Raw genomic sequence first — 21,483 nt, 5'->3', positions numbered from 1 at the left:
GATATTTATCTAGGGAGTGGAGGGGGTGGGGGTTGGTGGATGAAAAATAATCAAGAGGACACATCAGGGGCAGGGGAAATTCTTGCTAAATTGATCTAACAATTGCTGCAGGCAGGCCAGGGTGAGGAGATAGCAGGTGTGAGATGGTAGAGCATGAGGAATTTGATAGATTTCAAGAGTGATCAGGTAGGGATCTGCTTTTCACAGATCCTTTCCTTTTCTTTTTTTCTGTAAACAGCTATAAAACAAATTACTATTAATAAATTATGTTTCCATAATACCTTTCTTCTGCCAGAGCTCCCAGGGGACACTACATACAGAAATAAAAAAACCACACAGTTATTTTCTATACCTCTTAACTCTGCCTGTTGTCTGAAGCAGTCTTTGTTAATCTCAAGAATTTTCCAACTATTTTGAGTTAAATTCTATAAAATCATCTAATCTTGGAGGATGGCAGCCTATCAGGATGAAATATTTGGGGGATGAAGAGCTTTAAACTTTAAAAACAACTAAGAGATGTATGAAATCTGACTTTCTGGACAGAAAGAGCCTTGAAGAAAGTGAAGAAATCTGTAAATGTTATGTATTTGGGGGAAGATTTTTACAAATATCTAGCCATATCTTGACCAGAAGAACTTTCTCTAAGTAACTAGTCACTTTAAAATTTAAAGTGTTTTTATTTTTATTTATTTATTTATTTATTTATTTATTTATTTATTTATTTTAAACATTTTTTTTTAAAAGATTATTTATTTATTTATTCGACAGAGATAGAGACAGCCAGCGAGAGAGGGAACACAAGCAGGGGGAGTGGGAGAGGAAGGAGCAGGCTCATAGTGGAGGAGCCTGATGTGGGGCTCGATCCCATAACGCCGGGATCACGCCCTGAGCTGAAGGCAGATGCTTAACCGCTGTGCCACCCAGGCGCCCCTAAAGTGTTTTTAAAGTCTAGATTAGAATCTTAGTCAAAGAATATGATTAACTGTAAATTTTTGTAAAGTTTGAGTAACTGTCATAAAAATGGCTAGGTTTTGTGCATATAGCAGTTATCTTTCATCAATTTGTCTTAATCCTCAGTGCAAAAAGCAAAGAATGGGTAATCAGTTGAAAACAAAGTATACAGCATATAGCACCAAAGCATCGTGTGTGAAGGTATAACAAACATATGGGATTATTTCAAAGACAGATACATATTGGATACATGTTGGATATAGAAATAATGATAAACTTCTCATACAGTATAACTGAACTCTTAGAATCCTATAAACATAAAATGTGGTTTTTTTTTTCTTAGACCTTACTACATTTAAAATAAGTTCCATTTTCTTTTTTGTTTATACATGATAAGTTCTCATGTCTGCATTACTTAGATTATAAACAAGAATCAGTGTCTGAGGTCAGGCACTTTGTATAGACTTTTTAGAATTAACTCTTCTCTCTGGAGATTACCTAAAGTTTAGACATTTCCTTGATTCTGGTCACCCTGGGAATCAGGCTGTAGCTCATGGTAACTGAGTCCTCCAAGGTCACTTGTTAGAGTTAATACCTTTTAAAAAATCAATAATTAGGACCACAACTTGTCTGAAACCAGTTGATAATGTGTAAGTCTATTTGTTTTCAGAGAATCCTGCACACTGACATGGTTCTTGAAATCAGGGGGGCAATGATGAAGTGGTTAATCATTTGTTCTCTAGCCTTACACATACCTGAGCTTGTCATTAATCATCAGTGTCTGTGGGTGTGCTTGCATCTTTTTTTTTTTGGCAGGGGGAGGAAGACTGGTGAGTTTTAAAAAAATATGTAACTGGTGAATAATGATTAACAGAAAGTGTATGGAGAAATGTCTGTGCTGTCAGTTCATTGTTTTGTGCTTAACTTTTGCCAGTACAGGAGAATATTTGAATGACTTCATGTCAACACTATGACAAGCAGTTCAATCCTTCAGAAATATTCATAAAATACTTTGAAGCCAGGAAAATTTTCACTGTGACATATAATGATAAATCATCTCTCTCTGTTGCTCTTTGTGTATATGCCTAGGTTCAGACTTGGAAGAGTATGCCCCTCCAAAACTGAAGTATATTTTATGTACGGTTTATTTCAGGGTCCTGGTTAATTTTCTCCCTAGCAGTGTATTTCCACATGGTTTAAAAATTATTTAGATTCCATTTCTAACTGTATTCTTTCAAATTTAGATATGTCTTAGTTACATTTCAGGGAAATTCTTAGACCTGAGGGGGTTTGAATTCTCCATATACTTTCTGGCATCGGACACTAAACCTTCTGGGGTTTGCTCTGGTGTTCAGGCCAAACATTACCCACATGGGAGTCTCAGTAAGCAGAGCTGCTTAGTCGCCTTTGGTTGGGTGAATATGAATTTCTATGAATTTTCTATGAGTTTTATCATAACTGGATCCGTCTTTCCAAGGACAGATTTTTTAGCTGCTAGAATGTGAGGCACACAAGCCATGGCTCTTGGCATTTACTTTTATGTCTCTGGTCAGTTATCCAGTCGTACCTCTAGCATTCAGCTTTGACCAATTAGTGGGAAAATACATGAACAAAATTCCACACTGGTCAGATCTGGCTTTCATAAGCAAAACTGTAGCCATTTGTGAGTTTATGAGTACATGCTCCTAATCAGTGAGAATCTCAGACAAGTGTCTTTGACAAACATAGTCTCTGCCTTCCTTGTGTCATGTGTTTGGTTCTTGAATCTCCAGTGCCTTACTAATTCTTTTGTTTTTGAGTACACAGTGTTTAATCCCTGCTGGTTCCACCTCTTGAGTCCCACAGTCTCAGAATGTTTACAAGAAATACTTAGAGCATCCCATTTTGGATAGAGAAATCAGAATTCGGAGGATTGACTTGACTTTAATGATTTGAAACAGCAATAATTCAGGCATTTGGCCCATGATTCACCTTTTTAAACCTTGTCTGGTATGCAGGAGACACTCAATAAATATTTCTTAAGTGAATGATTGCACATTGAATTAATCTTTAACGGTGCCAACCAACCTCGCACCTTATCATGCACTTTCATTTGCTGGTTAAACATTTCAGGGTTTTTTCTTTTACTCTGATACAGTCTGAAATTCAAACTCCTTATCTTGTCAGTCAGTCAAGTTTTAAAATCATTTGCATCATACGTATTTTCAGTCTTAACTTGCATTGTGTCCTAGCAAAAGAGAAAATCAAAAAATCATTAATGCTAATACTAAGTCATATACTTATTATATATGAATAGTATACATATAGTACATTCTTTTTTTAATGATGACTTAGGTATTTGAACATCCTATATTAGGTATTTGAATATTATCTCTTCCCAGACTACAACATTTAATGTTGAGAGCCAACTGGATGAGATTTTTGTTCTCACTGGTTTTCCTATTCATTCATTTTTAGTCATACTAACCATAAAATCACTATGATGATGTAGTGAATATATCTGTGGGTTGTTTTTTTAGTTAAATTTCTTTGGTGAGGGGCGCCTGGGTGGCTCAGTGGTTAAGCATCTGCCTTTGGCTCTGGGCGTGATCAGGGCGTCATCCCGGCGTTCTGGGATCGAGCTCCACATCAGGCTCCTCCGCTGGGAGCCTGCTTCTTCCTCTCCCACTCCGCCTGCTTGTGTTCCCTCTCTTGCTGGCTGTCTCTCTGTCAAATAAATTAAAAAAAAAAATTCTTTGGTGAAAACTGCTGACTGAAATACATTTAGAATTGTTTCCCCTGTGTTTTTTCCTGTGATTTTAATTGTTCAAATGGAAAGAAAAAGTCAAACGAATATAACTTTCAAAAAAATATCACCATATCAAATGAATACATAGTGTAAAATGTTAGGATGAAATTAATTAAATAAAAGCCAAGTCTAGGAAATCCAGGAAACAGGACTATATATATATAAAATTGTAGTACATATTGAATGTGAATACTTCCCACCTGTTTTTGTTGAAACATTTTAAAAAGATGAATAAAATTATATTTTGACATTGATGAAAACAATAGGAATTTGTGACATACAACATAGTTTTTCCCCTAGATTTTGTATGTACTTAGTATGAGCAACGTTAAAAAAATAAGACTGGGATGATACATCTATGCTTGATATTAGTAAGACTTTTGCCTAAATTTCTCTAGCTATACATTCTGATGCTTCTCAGCATCTAAACATGTTTAAATATCTTTTTCTTTGAAGATAAAACACCAAACCAAATCAAACCAAAACAACTCTCAATTTCTTATCTAGCTTCTACCTTTTCCAATTTTGTACTCAGATCCAAGATTCTCACAAGACTTGTCTACCTAAGTGGCAACATTTCATTGCTCTCCATTCACTCCTCACTCCACTCTAGTCTGGCCTTTTCCTTCTTTATTTCAGCAAGCTGGTTTTCTCTGAGACCATGAGTGAAATCCTAATCTCTAAATCCATTTTGATATACTTTGCTTCTCCTTCTCAGTAGCAGCTGACACTCTTGACCACTCTCCCTCAGATACTTCTGTTGACTTGAGGTATATGGCTTTCATGGTACACCTTTCCTTTACAGGCTCTTTTTTCTCTATTTGGCTGTTAAATATTAAAATTCCTTACGACCCCACCGTACTCCCTTCTTTTTGTGTGTGTATTTTCCCTAGGGTGTCTTCTTTACATCCATAGTTTAATTTACCATCTGTATGATAAGGACTCTGAAATTAATATTTTGATCTCAGACTTCTCTTGGATCCAGATTTGCATGTATGTATTGTACCTACTTTAAAATCTCTTTTTAGATGTTTCTAAGATGCCTTAAACTCAACACACCTAAAACTACACCCATGGCCTCTGTCCCAAAGTCCATCCTCCTCCTGTGTTTCCTGTTGAAGTGAACAATGCTATACCTCTGATCGCATCTCATTCAACCTTCTGTGCTGTGCTCCAGCTGCACTGGCTTGCCTGCCATTCTTTGAATAAACCAAGAAAATTTCCATCAAAAGACCTCTGTACTTGCCTTTCCTTTTGCCTGGAATGTTCTGCCTCTAAATCTTTCCAGGGCTATTCCTGGAAAGTCTTTATTCACTTCTCATCTCAAACATGACTTCCTCAAAGAAACTTTCCCCTGAACACCTTATCTAAAGGAGTGGCTCGCCTACCCCTGCTGTTCTCTACATATTGCTGTTTTTTTTAATGCTTATAAATATCTGTTGTGATGTTATTTTTATATAGGTATTGCATTTTCCCAAACTAGAATCTAAGCTCCTTAAAGAAAGTTACCTTTTTGTGTTGTTCATAACTGTCAAAAATAGTGTCTATCAAATACTACAAGTCAGTTTTACTTATCGGTTGTCAAATTCATTCCTCTTTATCCTCATTGCCACTACCCTAGTTTTAGCTACCATCTTGTTTTGTGTGCAATAGCTTTCCTTAATTACATTCATTTAGTTACTTTTCAGTACACATATTTTCCACCCAGCAGCTAGAGTGGGGTTTTTACAGAAGCAAGTCTGATAATGCTTCTCTACTTCTTGAAAACATTCGGGCATTTCCCCATTATTCTTTAGGTAATGATAAAAATCTTTAACATGGGTTATAAAGCCCTGAGTGATCTCCTTCATCTCTTACTGCTTTTCCTCTGGGTCTCTTTCTTCTTATTACTTTGTGTTCTGAAGGTTCCTCAAATGCACCATTTTCTTCCCATCTTGAAATCTTTCATATTTTTCTTTGGCTTGGAAGTTTCTTCAGCTGCACTCACTCACAGCTCTGACTTTATCTGGCTAATTCTTACTTACTTCTCAAATTTCAGTCCAGAGTCCAATATACTATGTGTCTGGCATTGTGCTTCAATATAATGGTAATCTACTTTCTTACCCTTTCAATCTAGAACGGAAGACTGATATAAACTCACTGGGCTCCCAAAACTAACTCTTTCTAACCCCGTCAGCCCTTTCACAATTTGTAAATATATTTATTTATGCATTTATGGAATTGTTTTTTTTATCTCTGTCACTAAGCAGTAAGCTTCATATTTGCAATACAGATTTGTGGAATGAATGAATGCATCATGTCCATTCAATAAACATTTCTTGAATACTATGGCACATATTAGAACTCAAACTTGATTTCAGTAATTAATATGATAATATTTTACATATTTGTTAAATATCTGTAGTGAAGATAATTCCATGATTAAAATTTGAAGCATCTGCTATTACATACTTAGCTCAAGCTTTATATTTTGTAATATTTTTTTCTTTCTCTTATAGAATCTAAGTTTCATTTCTCTGAATATCTCTAATTATGTCTAATAGGAATCTTGCTTGTGCTCTTGTTTATAATATCCTTTGATGAAATTGCAACTATGGTCAAATATAATCCTGATTGAATGGGCTCAGTGGTCTTTGCCACAAGCATTTAAATTAATCTGTTGGCAACATGGAGAGAACACATTTCTTTCTATTTGGCAGGGTATTAACTCATTTCAGCCATGGAAGTTGTAATTTTCTGAATGGTATCCTAGTGGCTGGCAAAAGTCAATGCAGGTTTCCAGTCCCTTTCTCATGCCAGTGATATAATTTACACACTGAGAATCTGGCTAGATATACGTTGAATTAAACCAGTGTCTGATATAAAACATGATGAGTTCAGTTCAGCAAGTGTGTTTTGAATTCTACTCCATGAAAACTCTTCTTTTTTAGCACTAGTGGGGGATAGAATAAAAGGGATGAGAGAGTCAGGATTTTTAATAAGGTTGTAGTCTTACTGGGATAATAAAACTTACACATATTTCCCTGGGGACTTTATGCCATCATCCAATAGCATTATTTATTTTTGACTTCTTCCAAAAATGGATCCCCTGTTTCAGATTCCTTCTCTGTAAGAAGCCCACTATTCATGTGATTACTCAGTGTTGAAATCTTGGAATTCTATCAGGCTAATCTCTTTTCTTTTATAATGCATCTGGTAGGTCATCATGTGGTATTTTTTCCTCTTCAAAACTTACTCTATTTTTTAACCCCATCATTTGCATTCCTGTGACCCACTGTTACTTTCTTTCTTCTTCAATGAAAACATAGATTTCTAAACCATTTCCTCGAGCTGGTTCTGTGAAATGTCATTCACACAGACAAAAATGTAAATGGTTTCCCAGAGTCCACAGTCTCTCATGGTTCATTCCGTCTGGGAAACAAACTGAGGGCCTCAGAGGGGAGGGGGGTGGGAGATTGGGATAGGCCGGTGATGGGTATTAAGGAGGGCACATATTGCATGGTGCACTGGGTGTTACATGCAAGTAATGAATCATGGAACATTGCATCAAGAACTGGGGATGTACTGTATGGTGACTAATCTAACAAAATAAATATTATTTTTAAAAAAATGTAAATGGTACCCCATGGGCTATGCAAGGAGGTGGATCTCCTAAAGAGTATCACCTAGCCAACCATTGTTAAGTTGGTTTTCAAGTGTTTGATCCCTTCAAATGAAAAAAGATTCACTACTTAATTAATTTTAAAGTTTGGTATCTCTAATGGTGCTAAGTTCTTCCTACAGTGTATGAAAATCCATCTTTTCTTTTTGGTTCTTATTATTTCTTCCGTTTAATAATCTAAATATTTAGAGAAACAGCAGTGCTCTGCAAGATCCGAACATCATCAGATATGTTCATCTTTTCTCTAATTGTTTCTCATAAGGTAGACTGTCTAGACACCCTCAAAGCTGCCTTGAGCTGGGATAGTGGTGGAATACACTTATATAGATTTTAATATTTTTTTTCTACAAAATTTTTTGTTTTCTCACAACTGGATTTAGTTTTACCTGGGGGAGTACTAAATTCAGTTGAATTTAATATTGTAAAGATACTATCATATTTCGAGATATTTGTTTCTAAATGTGATAAAGGAAAAAACCATTGTGGGTAGAAGGGTACTTTAAGAGCCTAAACCCAACAGATTGTACATTCCTTAAAACAATTAGTTGATAAAATTTTCATTTTAATTATCATACAAGGCTAAAGAAACCAATGTTCTACATTTGATAAAGTTTAACAGACTCAAAATCGGAGGAGATATTTGAGCCTCTGTCCTGAAGAGACTTTATTTTTATCTCTAACATGAATCTTTATTAATATTTCTAGGTGTAAAATATACTTGAAGTGACCAGTTTGACTTTGAATAATTGGTTAATGTAGCAAGTATTCTGTGCCTTGGAAGTTGGGACACTTTATACAGGATAACTTCAAGAAAATCAATATAATATTTCAAATATCCTCCTTGTTAAAAGATTGCTCATTTTCCAACAAAAGAGACGTAAAAATCTCAAAAGCCAATTTTTTTCCAGTATGCTTTCAGGAGATAAGAATGATATTGTCTTAATGCTTTTTCCTTTGCAATATGATAAATAATTATTTAGGATACAAATCATGAGAGCTAGTTAACATAGAGTGTACTTTGTAAAAGCAGCCTATCTGATTTGTTGAGCACCTGCCTTGCAATTATACCTGTTCATATTATTTCTATAATCCAGAGGAAAAGGAAGAGAACATAGCCACAGAATATGTAATTGCAGGAGAGACAGCCCTCTTCCCATTCTCTGTCATTGCAGTAGATGGTAATAGTACTTCGGGGACAGGACTTTTAGAGGAAATAGAGTCTTCTTGTTTTTTCATATCAACCCTGTAAAACAGGGACCATTTCAATTTTAGGTAGAGTAGCCCAGGGAGCATCACGTCAGGCTCTCCCTAGATGAACCAAAAAGTTATTTTCAGTACCCCCCCAGGATAAACTATGGCCCTGATCTCTTTGTACATCTTTGTATCAAGTATATTAATGCTGTTTATTTTAGTACCCACACTTTTGAACGCACTACAGTGTTTGAATTCTTCCCTTAACAGTATACTTCCATTTATATTCACACATCTCCAATGATGTACTGATTGCCATATGCAGTGGGTTTATTTCTGTCATTCTCTTATTGAAACTTGAAGCTGCATTTGATGCTTCTGTGACACCTTACTGTCCCCTACATCTCATAATGCACTTCTCTATGCCCTTCGTGTGTTCCTATCTCTTTATCCATCTCATAAATGCATGTGTTTCTCATGTGGCAGATCCTGCTAATTATTTACTCAATATCCATTCTTCCCTTTTTCTTTATCAATGGAATCCTGATTTTAATGGGAACAGACCATACTACAGATAAATATAGTCACTTCTCCAGACTCTTGAGAGCAGTACTGGACAGTGAAATGGAATAAAAAATTCTAGAATATGGGCATATGGGAAAACTGTTGCTTTCTTGATAGAAAGGGGTATATATCTTTTCTCTTTCCCCTTCTTCTTGCCAAGAATGCAAAGCATGCACGTCAGATGCCTGAAGATAGATAAGCCAGTTTGTGACCTTGAGGATGAGAGTCACTTGCTTAGGAAAGGAAGCCGATTTAGGAAAGCAAAGGTTGATGGATCCTGGGTCCTTTCTTTCTCTCTTAGTCTGCCTCCCCGCCGATTTCTCATTATATCATAAAAACATATTCTTCTTTGGTTAAGCCAGTAGGACTTTTGTTTACTTGCAGCCCAAAGCAAGTCATGCCAATCTCTGCTATTGTGTTTTTAAATGAAAAAAGAAAAATTTTTTTTAGTATTTTTGTATTTGTTTTTTCATTTTTTACTTTGTTTTTATATTGTTTTAACTATCAGTTATCACAGTGTCCTTCACTTTAAAGAAAACTCCTTAAATGGAGAAGTTGGGTTTTTCATCCATGTACTCAAACTACCTAGCACACATCTGGAGAAAAACAAGAAGTCATTTTTTGATTGTTTTATGTGAATAAGAAACAGAATAGGGAATCACAGAATCCATGAAAAGGACAGCCATTTTTTTTCAAGATTTATTCTATCTATCTATCTATCTATCTATCTATCTATCTAAAGAGAGCTCAAGCAGGGGGAGGGGCAGAGGGAGAGAGAGAATCTCAAGAAGACTCCATGCTTAGAATGGAGCCTTATGCTTGGCTTTATCCCACAAACCCAAGATCATGACTGGAGCCGAAATCAAATGTTGAATGCTTAACTAACTGAGCCACCCAGGTGCCCTAAGTCAGCCATTTTTATACTATTTGAACATTTGGTTTTGTTTTACTTTTTTTGGTAGAAAGTATAATAATTTTTAGTGGGGGCCCTAAGTCACAGTAATTTAGTGCAAGGTTCCTGACAACCAGAAGTGAAGAGAACCCAGTAAATATAGGGATATCAGCTTTAAACAGATTAACTTCCCTAATGTAATAGAAAGGAAGGAGAGAATGGCTGCTAGTTAGTAAAATGGGGATAATAATGCAGCTGACCTTGTGGGGCTGAAATGGGTTAACACCGGTAAAATACTTAGAGTGAATAAGCACAATATGTATTAGTGTGTAATTAGTCTCTAATATATTAGTTGTTATTATTGTTAAAGTAACTTCTCCAAACCTCCTCTAATAAATTTAAGTTAGATATATCTCCACTGTGTTCCCATTATACCATGTGCGTATTTCTATTTTTGACTTACTGACAGGCATTACAACATTGTGGAGTTCAAACCTAGAGTATGTGGGTTTGAATTTTAGTTCTGTTACTTACTGGCTATATGGTCCTGAGCATGTTAATAAAGTGGCTCCAACCCTCCCATCTCCCCATCACAGACCAGGGCAAACCTTGCTAACACTACACGCCCCACCCCCCGTTCTCTTGCTGTCTTGCCCTTGGCAGGAGTTCATCCAAAGCTGTGCCACAAGTGTGGTAATGTGCAAGCAGCTCCAAAAGGTGGTCTGTTATGGGGGGACCCAGAGCCACTTTAGAAAAGTCCTTTTCCAGGACTTGGGGGGGAGTAGACAGGAGAGCACAGGGATGGGGCTGTGGTGCCAGCAAAGTCCATGGTAGTTCCTTGGGGATAGGATCTGCAACTGCCAGAGAAGACTCCTGCCCCTCCAGCACATGCTTTCAGATGAGTAAACAAATCTCCCTTATAATCCCAGACATTTTTTAAACCTTTTTAAACTTCTGCTTCTATGCTGTATCTCATAGGGGCTGTTTTGCTGTCTCTTTAAGGATAGAGTCTCAGTTTCCTCTTGCCCTCTGGGCTCTTCCAGAATAGCCTACTGATTTGTGAAGTTCCAGGTGCTAAGCCCTGCTGATTATAAGAACTGGAAAAGGATGTTAGGCCCCTCTGGTTTTCAAAGCTATATGTTCTGGGCATTTGTCTCCCCAGTGTAGGTGTCTCATGCCTGGAATACCTGGTGTGAGGTCTGATCTTCTCCCTTCTCTGTACCCTCAGCATCTCTGTTTGGCTCCTGACTGGGTCTCTGCCCTTCCAACCCTCTTCGTTGTGGCCTCTTCTCTTCATTTAGTTGTGGAGAGTCTGTTCTGCCAGTTTTTGAGTTGTTTTCTGGGTTATTTGTACTGATGTGGATATTATGTAATTGTATCCAAGGAATAAGGTGAGCCTAGGGTCCTCCTACTCCGCCATCTTCCCTGGAAGGTATTTTTATCTATTCATTTATCAGTGGACACTCAGGTTGTTTTCCTGTCTTGGCTATTATAAACAGTGCTGGAGTAAACATGGGTGTGCAGATATCTCTCTGAGATATAGTGATTTCATTTCTTTCTATATACCCATAAGTGGAATTGCTGGATCATACTGTAGTTCTGTTTTTAATTTTGGGGGGAACCTCTATAGTAGTTGTATGAATTTACATTCCCACCAATAGTGCACAAGTGTACCTTTATCTCCACATCTTGGCCAGTACTTGTTTTATCTTGCCTTTTTGATAACGGCCATTGTAACAGATGTGAGGTGATAACTTCATTGTGGTTTTGATTTGTATTTCCCTGATGATTAACAAAGTTGACACCTTTTTTAAAAAAAAATATTTATTTTTTTAAAAGGGGGGGGGAAATCCCAGCAGACCCTGAGATCATGACCTGAGCTGAAATAAAAAATCGGATGCTTAACTAACTGAGCCACCCAGGCACCCCACAATGTTACACCTTTCAAAGTACTTCTTGGCCCTTTGAATATCTTCTTTGGAAAATTGTGTATTCATGCCTTTTGCCCTTTTAAAGAATCAGGTTTTATTTTTTTCCAATTGAATTGTAGTTATTGCTATAAATGTTCCTCTTAAAACTGTTTTTGCTGCATCCCATATTTTTTTAAAAAGATTTATTTATTTATTTATTTATTTGAGAGAGAGTGCACGCGTGCACATGTGAATGGCGGGGGGGGGGGCAGAGGGAGACAGAAAGGGAGAGAGAATCTCCAGCAGACTCCCCACTGAGCGAGGAACCCAAGACATCCGTCTCAAAACCTTGAGATCATGACCTGAGCCAAAAACCAAGAGTTAAACACTTAACTGAGCCACCCAGGCACCCCTGCATCCCATAAATTTTGATATGTTGTGTTTCCATTTACAATTTCAAGATTTTTAAAAATTTCTCCTTTGATCTCTTTTTTTAATCATTAATTGTTCAGGAACATGTGATTTAATTTCTGTATGTCAGTTTCCAGCTTTTCTCCTTTTATCGATTTCTAGTTTCATACCACTGTGGTCAGAAAAGATACTTAATATGATTTCTGTCTTCCTGAATTTGTTGAGATCTGTTTTGTGTCCTAACATATGATCTATTCTGGTGAACATTCTGTGTACACCAGAGAAGAACATATGTTCTGCTGCTCTTGGGTGAAATATTCTGAACGTCTGTTAGGTCCATTTGGTCTGTAATGTTGTTCCAATTCACTGTTACCTTATTGGTTCTGTCTGGATGATCTGTCCATTAATCTTTTTTTAAAATATTTTATTTATTTATTTGACAGAGAGAGAGACAGGGAGTGAGAGAGGGAACACAAGCAGGGGGAGTGGGAGAGGAAGAAGCAGGCTCCCAGCAGAGGAGCCCGATGCAGGGCTTGATCCCAGAACGCTGGGATCACGCCCTGAGCCAAAGGTAGATGCTTAACAACTGAGCCACCCAGGCACCCCTCCATTAATCTTTTAAAGGCAGGACTATGGGCTGGTCTCTACAACCACTACTGGTTAGTGGAGTCTCAGGCTGTGCTCTGAGTTCATGCAGGGCCACAAGCTGTTCCTCCAAGTTGGGTGGGACCCCTTGCCATACTTCATGATTAGGTTCCTGGCTGTACTCCTTTGTTTGGCAGAGTAGCTGGTTATGCTCTTTGGTTGGGAGGCATCCTCAGCTGTATCCTGTAAGTGAGTGGAGCTACTGACTGTGCTCTATGGTCAGGTGGGGTTGCTGTGTGAGCCCCCTTGTTGGGTAGAGTTGCAGGCTGTGCTATGTGATTGGGTATGGTAACTAGCTTTGTTCCCTGTCTGGGATGGTTGTAGGCTGTGTTCAGCAATTGAGGGCATTCACTGGGCTCTGTTGCAGGGAGAGTGGTGTATGCTGGGCTCTGTGGTTGGGTGGTATCATCCTGGTCCCAGAGCTGCCCAGTGTCACTGTTTAGGCTCCTGTCAGCTGTGTTCCAGTTTCCTGTGTTCTCCTTCTAGGCTTCTTGGTCAGGAGGGGCAGTGAGCTGTTTCCAGGTGGGTGGACCTTCAGATTTGCTTTCATTCCTGGGAGAGGCTGTAGAACAAGCTCCACTGCTGATATGGTTCATTGGCTGGGGACCCAAGTCATGCCAGACTGCCAACTACACTCCCTGGTCAGAACGGATCACTGACTCGACTCTGTTGATGGGCAGAGCCTCTAGCAAGGATCTGTGCTCAGGCATTGCTACAAGAAGGAATGAGATCTGCCAAAATCTGAATGTTGGTTGCTGTAAGCCCTTCCCCCTTCTCCATCTCTGTCTGATCGCCAGGGTCAATCCCACAGATTTCCTCCAGTGATCCCTGAATAGTGAGACCTGGGTGAGTCTCTCAGGAAGTGTCCCACAACACAGGGAGCTAGATATCCACCTTGGAGTCTCTTCCTGCTGAAGAAACTATAGGTCCAAGGCGGCTTCCTCAGAGCAGCACCGTGCTGGCCTTGGAGATGGGTGATGTGGTCAGAGTATCGTCGTTGCTCTTAACCGTTCTAATGTGATTTTATTCTTGATCTCTGTGGTTCAGTGTGGGTGCCTCAACCTCAGCCTCACCCCCAGGGATTCTAGAATTTTCACAATGGTGTCTTTACTAAGAACTGTTTGCTAGTTGGTCTTCTTGCGAGGGGGGCTGAAGTCAGGAATCACTGATATCATCCTGATGGCTGAAAGTGAGCTTTCTGCAGGCAGGGGTTGTGACATTCATTTTATAAATTTCTAGTAACTAATGCTGCAGCAAGCATATAGTTGACATTCATCAAATCTTTCTTGAATGACTAGATCATTTTTTTTTAATTTTACAAAGGAATTTTAAAGTAAAAATAGATGAAGCTTTATTTAAATATTCTAAAGTTTACTGTTCAGAAAGAATCAGATCGTTGGCACACAATGGATTTCACCATTCCTCTGCTAGTATTTCTTTATTCCTGTCAGATTTGATAAGGACTATAATGAAACTTAGAGAAAACATTGAACTGCTGACACTTGAAATATCCTGTTAGAAAATCTGATGTTCCCACTATTTTCACTCCCATGGTTCCTGACTGTATTAAGCAGGTTTATTTAAGGGCAACTTAGGTCGTGAGAGAACTTATTCTGGGTGACAGATTATACTGAGCCTGTGCTTTGTATGTTTCGATCACACTGCACTGTAATGGATGAAGCATCTGTTGAGTTTCTTTCTGTTTTACCATTGGGGTACCTACCAGATAAGGTGGGTCACATGAGTTCCTCTTACTGTCATATACTTGCTGCCGGAAATTGGGCCCTCCGGAAACAATCTTCCCAATCAGTTTGAAGATTTTACACAAGAATGTAAGATAATCAAGTTTGTATTTGGAGAAGAGCAATCTGGAGCCCATGGGAAGAAAAACTGGGGAGGGTGAGAGATCAGTGAAGAGACACACAATAGCCCAGGCCAGGAACCTAGACAAACAGTCACGGGGTAGAGACATTGACACACAAGTTTTATGAAACAACACTCACCCTTATTTCTCACGATGTCCTCATTTTTTTTCTTCCACTTTATTCTCTTTATTTCATTTCATTCTGTTCCTTCTTTTCCATTCTGTTCCACTGTAAAAATAAATACATTCTGATTCAACAAACCACCAAATTGAAGTTTACATACTATTAAGAGGTCACAATCCACAGTTTGAAAAACTCTGCTTTAAAAAATTCTCCTGAACCTTGTATAGTTTAAAGGTGAATTCTGCAAGTAATACCTTCATTGAAGGTTGGCTAGTGTAAAAGAGTTTCTAGGAGACTAATGAGGGCCCTTGTGGATCTTCATGCAGGAATCTTGCTGAGGAGCTCTAAACCAGTGAGTTAATCATTTATTCATTTCCCATTCAGCCAGTGGGTATTTATGGACTGCCTACTCTACAGCACTGTGCTAGTTGTGAGGATAAAGTGCTCAGCACAGGGCAGATCTGGAGTTTGTGGGGCTTGACATCTACGTAATTTGGCAACTCATTTTAAGACACATGATGTAAAATTGCAAGTATAAAATTAGGGGCTAAAGTCATTATTTATTTAGGATGAAAAAAGATACCACACCATATTCTTAAGGCCTCAGGTCCCTTTTGTCTAAGATCTCTTCATTGAATTTGCCAGAAGTGTTTATACAGTAATGCTTACTTACTGAAGCCTTGTTCCCCTCCTCACCTGGAACACCATGCTCCTATAGCTTCTACCACTCACAGGGGCCTGGGTAAGCAAATGCATCACAGCCTGATACTCACCGGCTTCAGAGTAAATCCGTTTGTGTTTAGTTCTGTGTAAATAATATCAACATGGGCAAGGCAGACACAATTAAAGGACTAGTCCTGTAATACATTCATTATTCAAGTATTTTGTGAGACAGAGAAGTACAGAGAACTGGGAGGACTACAGAGAACTGGTAGGAGAACATACAATAGGGAAATTTCAGACTTAGCCTTCAGCAGAGGGAAGACTTTCCTAAGGAAACGCCAGCTAGAGAGAAAGAGTCTCAGCTGTAATCAGATCCAGGGACTGGTGCTGGTTTGCAAACGGTCAGCACTAGACTACAACAAGACATATCCAGAAACTTAGAGCAAGTGTCCAGAACCTTTCAAAACAACTCGAAGAAGTAATTCTATGTCTATTACATCTAACAATATGATTTAAGCTTGCATTTTGCATGCCTTCTTAAAGTTTTGTTTTCTCAGAAATTCATTTTTCTTAGATTTACAAAAGTATGAATCTGCACAGATTTCAGGAAAAAAAAACTGGTTCTTCTTCATTGGTAGATTGGGAAACTCTGTCAGGGACTCCCCTTACAGCTGAACCTCATTTTTCTCTGCTTTCTGCATGGCGTTCTTAAGAGTAAATAAAATTAAAGAGAAAATAAAACAAGTTTTGGAATAAGGACCTGACATCAAGAAGTATTATCTTTACCTTAAAATAGGAAACTTCAGTAAATAAGAATGATATTTTAAAAATAGGTATGAGATGAGAGTTTAGGAAACCTCAAAAAAGGGCATGAAAAATTAGGATGCGGTAACTTTTTAAAAATGTATCAAATCATTAAAAGGTTAAATCACTACACAGTGACTTAGCACAGAATGAGTTGAAATGACAATGAAATTTTTCGTTTAGGAGCTAAAAACCAAATGGATGCACATGTACTCACAACACCAGGTTTGTTTTCTGGCTGAGAGCCAGTGGGTTGAGATGGATTCCTTGGTCTTGTACTAGGTGCTTGACAGTCTTCACATCCATATTACTTTAAAATGCCAAGGAGGGAGGAGGCAGGAGACACTGAATTCTTTCAGTGCAGGGTATGTCTATCTCCGTGTCTCCAGTGTGCAATCCAACAGCAACTCCATTGGATTGTCAGATTTTCCTTGGAAGTTGATCAAATGGTGACATGGTAATCACATTCACAAGTGAGTCAACAGAACATCTGTTAGAAATACAAGGACAATATATTCCATTTTAAGAAGTCCACAGCAGCTTTAACTTTTTGATATTTATGAACTAAGATTTTGCTTCTAAACATTTAATTTCATTTCACAGAGGTTAGTAAAAGAATGTTTAGGTGTTAAAGGAGGAGATACGCATTTTACCTTAAACATCAGCCTTTAACTCACTTTTAACATAATTTCCAAGTGTTCAGGAGAATTAAACCTTTTGATTAATTTTTATTAGATTCATGGACAGAAGAAGAAACTGCTGTCACATGTATGTTGAGAATTTCCCACTTGTTTTCTCAGTCTCCTGTTCTAAACTCATCACGTTTTCTACTTAAAAAAAAAACATTGTTTTAACATGAGCCCTGATTTCTCCAGTAAAATTTATATAATTCCTTTCACCAATAAAATAGTGAAAATTTGGTCATCTTAAGAGATGCTTTATTAATGTAGTACAAAGCACACTATTTTTAATAAGTTGCTTGTCATAAAAAATATTTAAAGTATTATTTTTTTCAGGTGAGCTAAACTAGCAGATTATTTAATCATGTGCTTACCTCTGTAAGCTCCTGATTCTTGCAGGGTATCTATATCTTCAACATTCTTCTAAAATTAATTCATAATTTTGTCAATTATTTTTCTTGACAAATTTAGAACATTGTTTATTGGGTGCATTTAAAAGTGTTCCTATATTTACAAAATAGCAGAAATGCATGATTTTTTTTATTGTAGCATTCTTCAGCCATTATGCCATAATTGCTTAATTTAGACAAAGTGTCACAGTGGTAATTTAGCAAAGATAAATCACATTTTTGTTAGGTTGTTTTCCCTTTGTGTAGTTAGAATTATTCACTTATATGGAGCTGGTGAAATTTATAAATGGGGTCTACTTTGAACTGAATTTGAAGGAAGAAAAATTTTAACTGAGATTAATGCAGGAAAGGTTTGTGTTTACCTGCACTTTCTGTTTTGTTATTAATATTTGTGTAAGTTACTTAAGTTTCAGAAAATTGGGAAAATTTTAGAGAAATGTCCTATACCAAAACTGGGGCACATGGATTGCAGATAATTTATGTGAATCATTGAAAATACACCTGTCAACAGGAAAGGAAACACACAAAGAGGACTTGGGTCTCTGTTGGATGGATTTTTTTTTTTTTTACAAGAGTTTTCTCTGTTTTGTACCATGACACAGAAATGTAAACGTCTCTTGGATAAATTGATGTTGATGGCATTTTCATAGATTGTGCTTTCATGAATGCTGTCTGATCACAGTATTTGGAAGGTGGGATAACTATAGACAGCTTTGTGTTGGTTAGAATACTGCATAATGATTTTTCTAATAGCATCAAGAATGAATGAATGAATGAATGATACTGGGGGATACTTGGAACATTGATTAGAAGTCACTAAACCCTTTGAAATATTTAAGATTTGCTAGAAATTCAGTTTTTCCATGCACTTAATTTGGATAGTGGATAATTTGGTCAAGTCTATTTCCCAGACTCCTGGAGGATTTTTTTCAAAGCAACAGCAACACATGCTTGTATACTTTTTCTAATTTTCAATGTATTATTTATTCTTCTGAAGATACATTTCAAAGGGGAGAGCACTTGTTGCAGATGCTGTGGATATAATTACAGAAACACACAGATGTCATAACAAATATACCTTCAGGGCCCAGGATATAAGTTCAGGGTTTAAAGCCCAGGCCTCCGTTGAGGTAAGATCCAGGGTTCTGTAGCAAACAAACATTAAGCATTCTGAAAATGAGAGGCATGATGGCAACTAGTAGTGCTTTCCTCCCATTTAATTGATATAGTTCACCTGGGCCCAGCTGTGCAAAATAGAAACTCAGTCTTATTTTGGTTGGCTTCATTTGGGCTAGTTTTGATATACAGTTGTCAAATTAGATGTGTATAAGAAAAATACAGTTAATTGACAGAGTGTGAGTGGAATTAAATTGTTCATGAACAAGAGAATTATGAGAAGGGGAGTAATTTGTTGGAGTGAAAAAAAGTGTATTTTGAATATATGTCAGTATTAAAATAGTATTACTGGATCATGCTTCTAAAATGTCTTGTAAAATCTAGATAAAGAAGGTGTCCATTTACTCCCTTAAAAGTAATCATTTTACATGGGTGTGAGAACTTAGCTTTTCTTCAGTTCAAACACATTATTACACAGCAAAGAAGAAAAGAAGGAAGAGATTAGGGGGAAAAGCTACTTAGTAGAGGCCAGAAGCCTCTCCAAACTGAATTTTAAGTGCTGCCTCTGATGTAGGTTTCTTCTTTTCATTAAAAAGGGGTATTAAGGAAGTAACACAAGCATAATAACTGTTCACACAGCCCCTTTCACAAGTTATTCTTAGTGGCTTGCATTTTTCCGGGCCTCGTGTCGGATCGTGGAACGGAGCTGGTGCAGATGGTGGAGAAACAAATTCTGTGGAAGTGGCCGCAGTGAGCAATATGGTATAATCTCAGACACAGTGTTTTCATTGTGTTTGATGCATTCATTCATTCATTTGCAGATGAATTCATTTGCAAATTACCCACAGTTCATAACCCTTTCAAACTAAGAATATGTCATTCCAAGAAGGCCAGCACAACCATGACCCACTAGATTCTTTAAAAGCCTGTCCTGGTTCTGGTTTTCCCAGCCCTCTTTTATTTCCTTTGCAAGGCTGGGAGAGTCTCAAGTGGAGAAAGCATGGGCTCATGCGGAATATGAAGGAGTTCCCCAACTAAACATGCCTGGACAGTTTCCCTACAGATATTTCATTACAGGTCCATTTGAAGAGGAATTGAAATTGGTGAAATTAACCATAAACTGATGGAGTAATCTCGGGAGAGAAGGAATTACTTTCGTTAAATTTACTTTGTCATCATGGATGTGCAGTATGTAAATAGACATCTGTTTTATTTAGTGGGGGAAGATACCTTACATATTCTTGTATTGTCTACAATGCTTGGAAGAATAAAAGGAATAGAGAATGAAAATCTTAGAAGAGAGGAAGAATAAACCGCAAAAGGAACTTTTGGTAAGATAGGATGTAATTCTCCCGTAAACAAGAATCCGTGCTTGCCATTTTACCAGTGCCTCACAGCATCTCGGGATAAACTGGCCAGGATGAATCCGTGGCCTGTGTGCCAGTGCTTAGCCCCTGAGTTCAGACGCAGATGAAACCCCCTCCACCTACAGATTGCTCTCAGTTGACAAAGGCATCTGGGCAGAGTGGAGTCTGGTTCTGCAGGTAATCCATCCTTGATAACGAAACTGTGGAACTGAAACTTTGAAGAAATGATGACCTCAGAGTCAACTAAGTGCCTACAGACGGAAAGATCAAATTTTTTCCACACAGGGGACTTAGAAAAAGTGAGTGTGTGAGCTGAACAAGTAGCTTCAACATGGCCATATGATCTTCATTCCAGTGCTCCCGCCTCTCTCTCCCATTCTCTCGTCAAATTCTATTGAAGATTCATCTGTACATTAGCTTAGGTGTATAACAGACTTGGTTGTGTCCTCCTTCTGTTTTAAATATTAAATATTTAAGGTATTATTATTAATGATAAGAATAATTGAAATAAGTTTTGTTCCCTTTCCATAGGCTGTCCAATTTTTGACATCCATCTCAAGAAAGGTATTAGTACAGATCAGTAGAAAGAGTTTGTGAGGAACTATGAAAAGTGACATCGATCACTGGAAACTACTGTTGCTTGCACAGAATGAAAAACCTCACCCCCCCCCCTTTTTTTGGACATTAGATATTACTTCAAAATACGTAACCTATAATCATCTCATGATATTTTGTGGACAAATATTGTGGGGGATGCTAGATGGGTAAGTAAGTATTTGCAGAACTAGTTAGTGGCTCATTTACTGTTACTCTGAAGTAAAGTGTCTACTTAGTTACTTCCCTCTTGACTCTCTTCACTCCTGCACCATCAGCATTGAATTGAAAGATTAAAAATATGTTGCCAATGTTGTGGTGTTACAACACACTCCCCCACCCACCAATAATGACCAGAAATAGGCAGCATCTATTATATAGGTGGCAGTAACATACATTTTCTTTAATCTTCACAGTGTTCGTTCTATAGAGGCATATTATATTTTGTGCTTATAAATGAAAGAACTGAACCAAATAAAATAACCTACTTGAAAAAGTCACATAACCTATAACGTGGAGTGAAGATTCCAGAGATGACTCTTCTGGCTCCCAGACCTATGCTTTGCTCACTGTTTTCAATACCTGTGCAAAGTTTCCTTTGAATATTTATGTCATCAAAAATATTGCACATTATAAATCCTGCTATCGCAAGATTGCATCCCTTATGGAAGGAAACATCTCTGTTAAATAAGTAGAGGGGGTAAAAATCCTCCACCACTCTAATTAGAACAGATCATCTTTTGTATTGATAACTTCTGATATGATGAAAAGAGCATAAATACCATTATTACTTATTTTTAAATAAACTTTTTAAAAATTTGGAAAAAAATTTAGATTTGCCTTAAAGA

The 21,483-nt window shown here is 37.6% G+C and overlaps 1 long non-coding RNA gene across 1 annotated transcript; it reads right to left on the bottom strand.

Annotated features, from left to right (window-relative positions):
* Nucleotides 1–978: 978 nt before the first annotated feature.
* Nucleotides 979–15,307, bottom strand: LOC130543737 (uncharacterized). Its single transcript, XR_008959295.1, has 4 exons — nt 15,256–15,307; nt 15,017–15,106; nt 3,419–3,657; nt 979–3,178 (listed from the first exon to the last, which is right to left on the bottom strand). It is a non-coding gene; the product is annotated as an uncharacterized LOC130543737 (long non-coding RNA).
* Nucleotides 15,308–21,483: the final 6,176 nt, after the last annotated feature.

This window comes from Ursus arctos, unplaced genomic scaffold, assembly GCF_023065955.2.
Source record: "Ursus arctos isolate Adak ecotype North America unplaced genomic scaffold, UrsArc2.0 scaffold_15, whole genome shotgun sequence".
Taxonomy (NCBI): Eukaryota; Metazoa; Chordata; class Mammalia; order Carnivora; family Ursidae; genus Ursus; species Ursus arctos.
The sequence above is the reverse complement of the archived record's forward strand: the minus strand, read 5'-3'. Positions and strand labels throughout refer to the sequence as shown.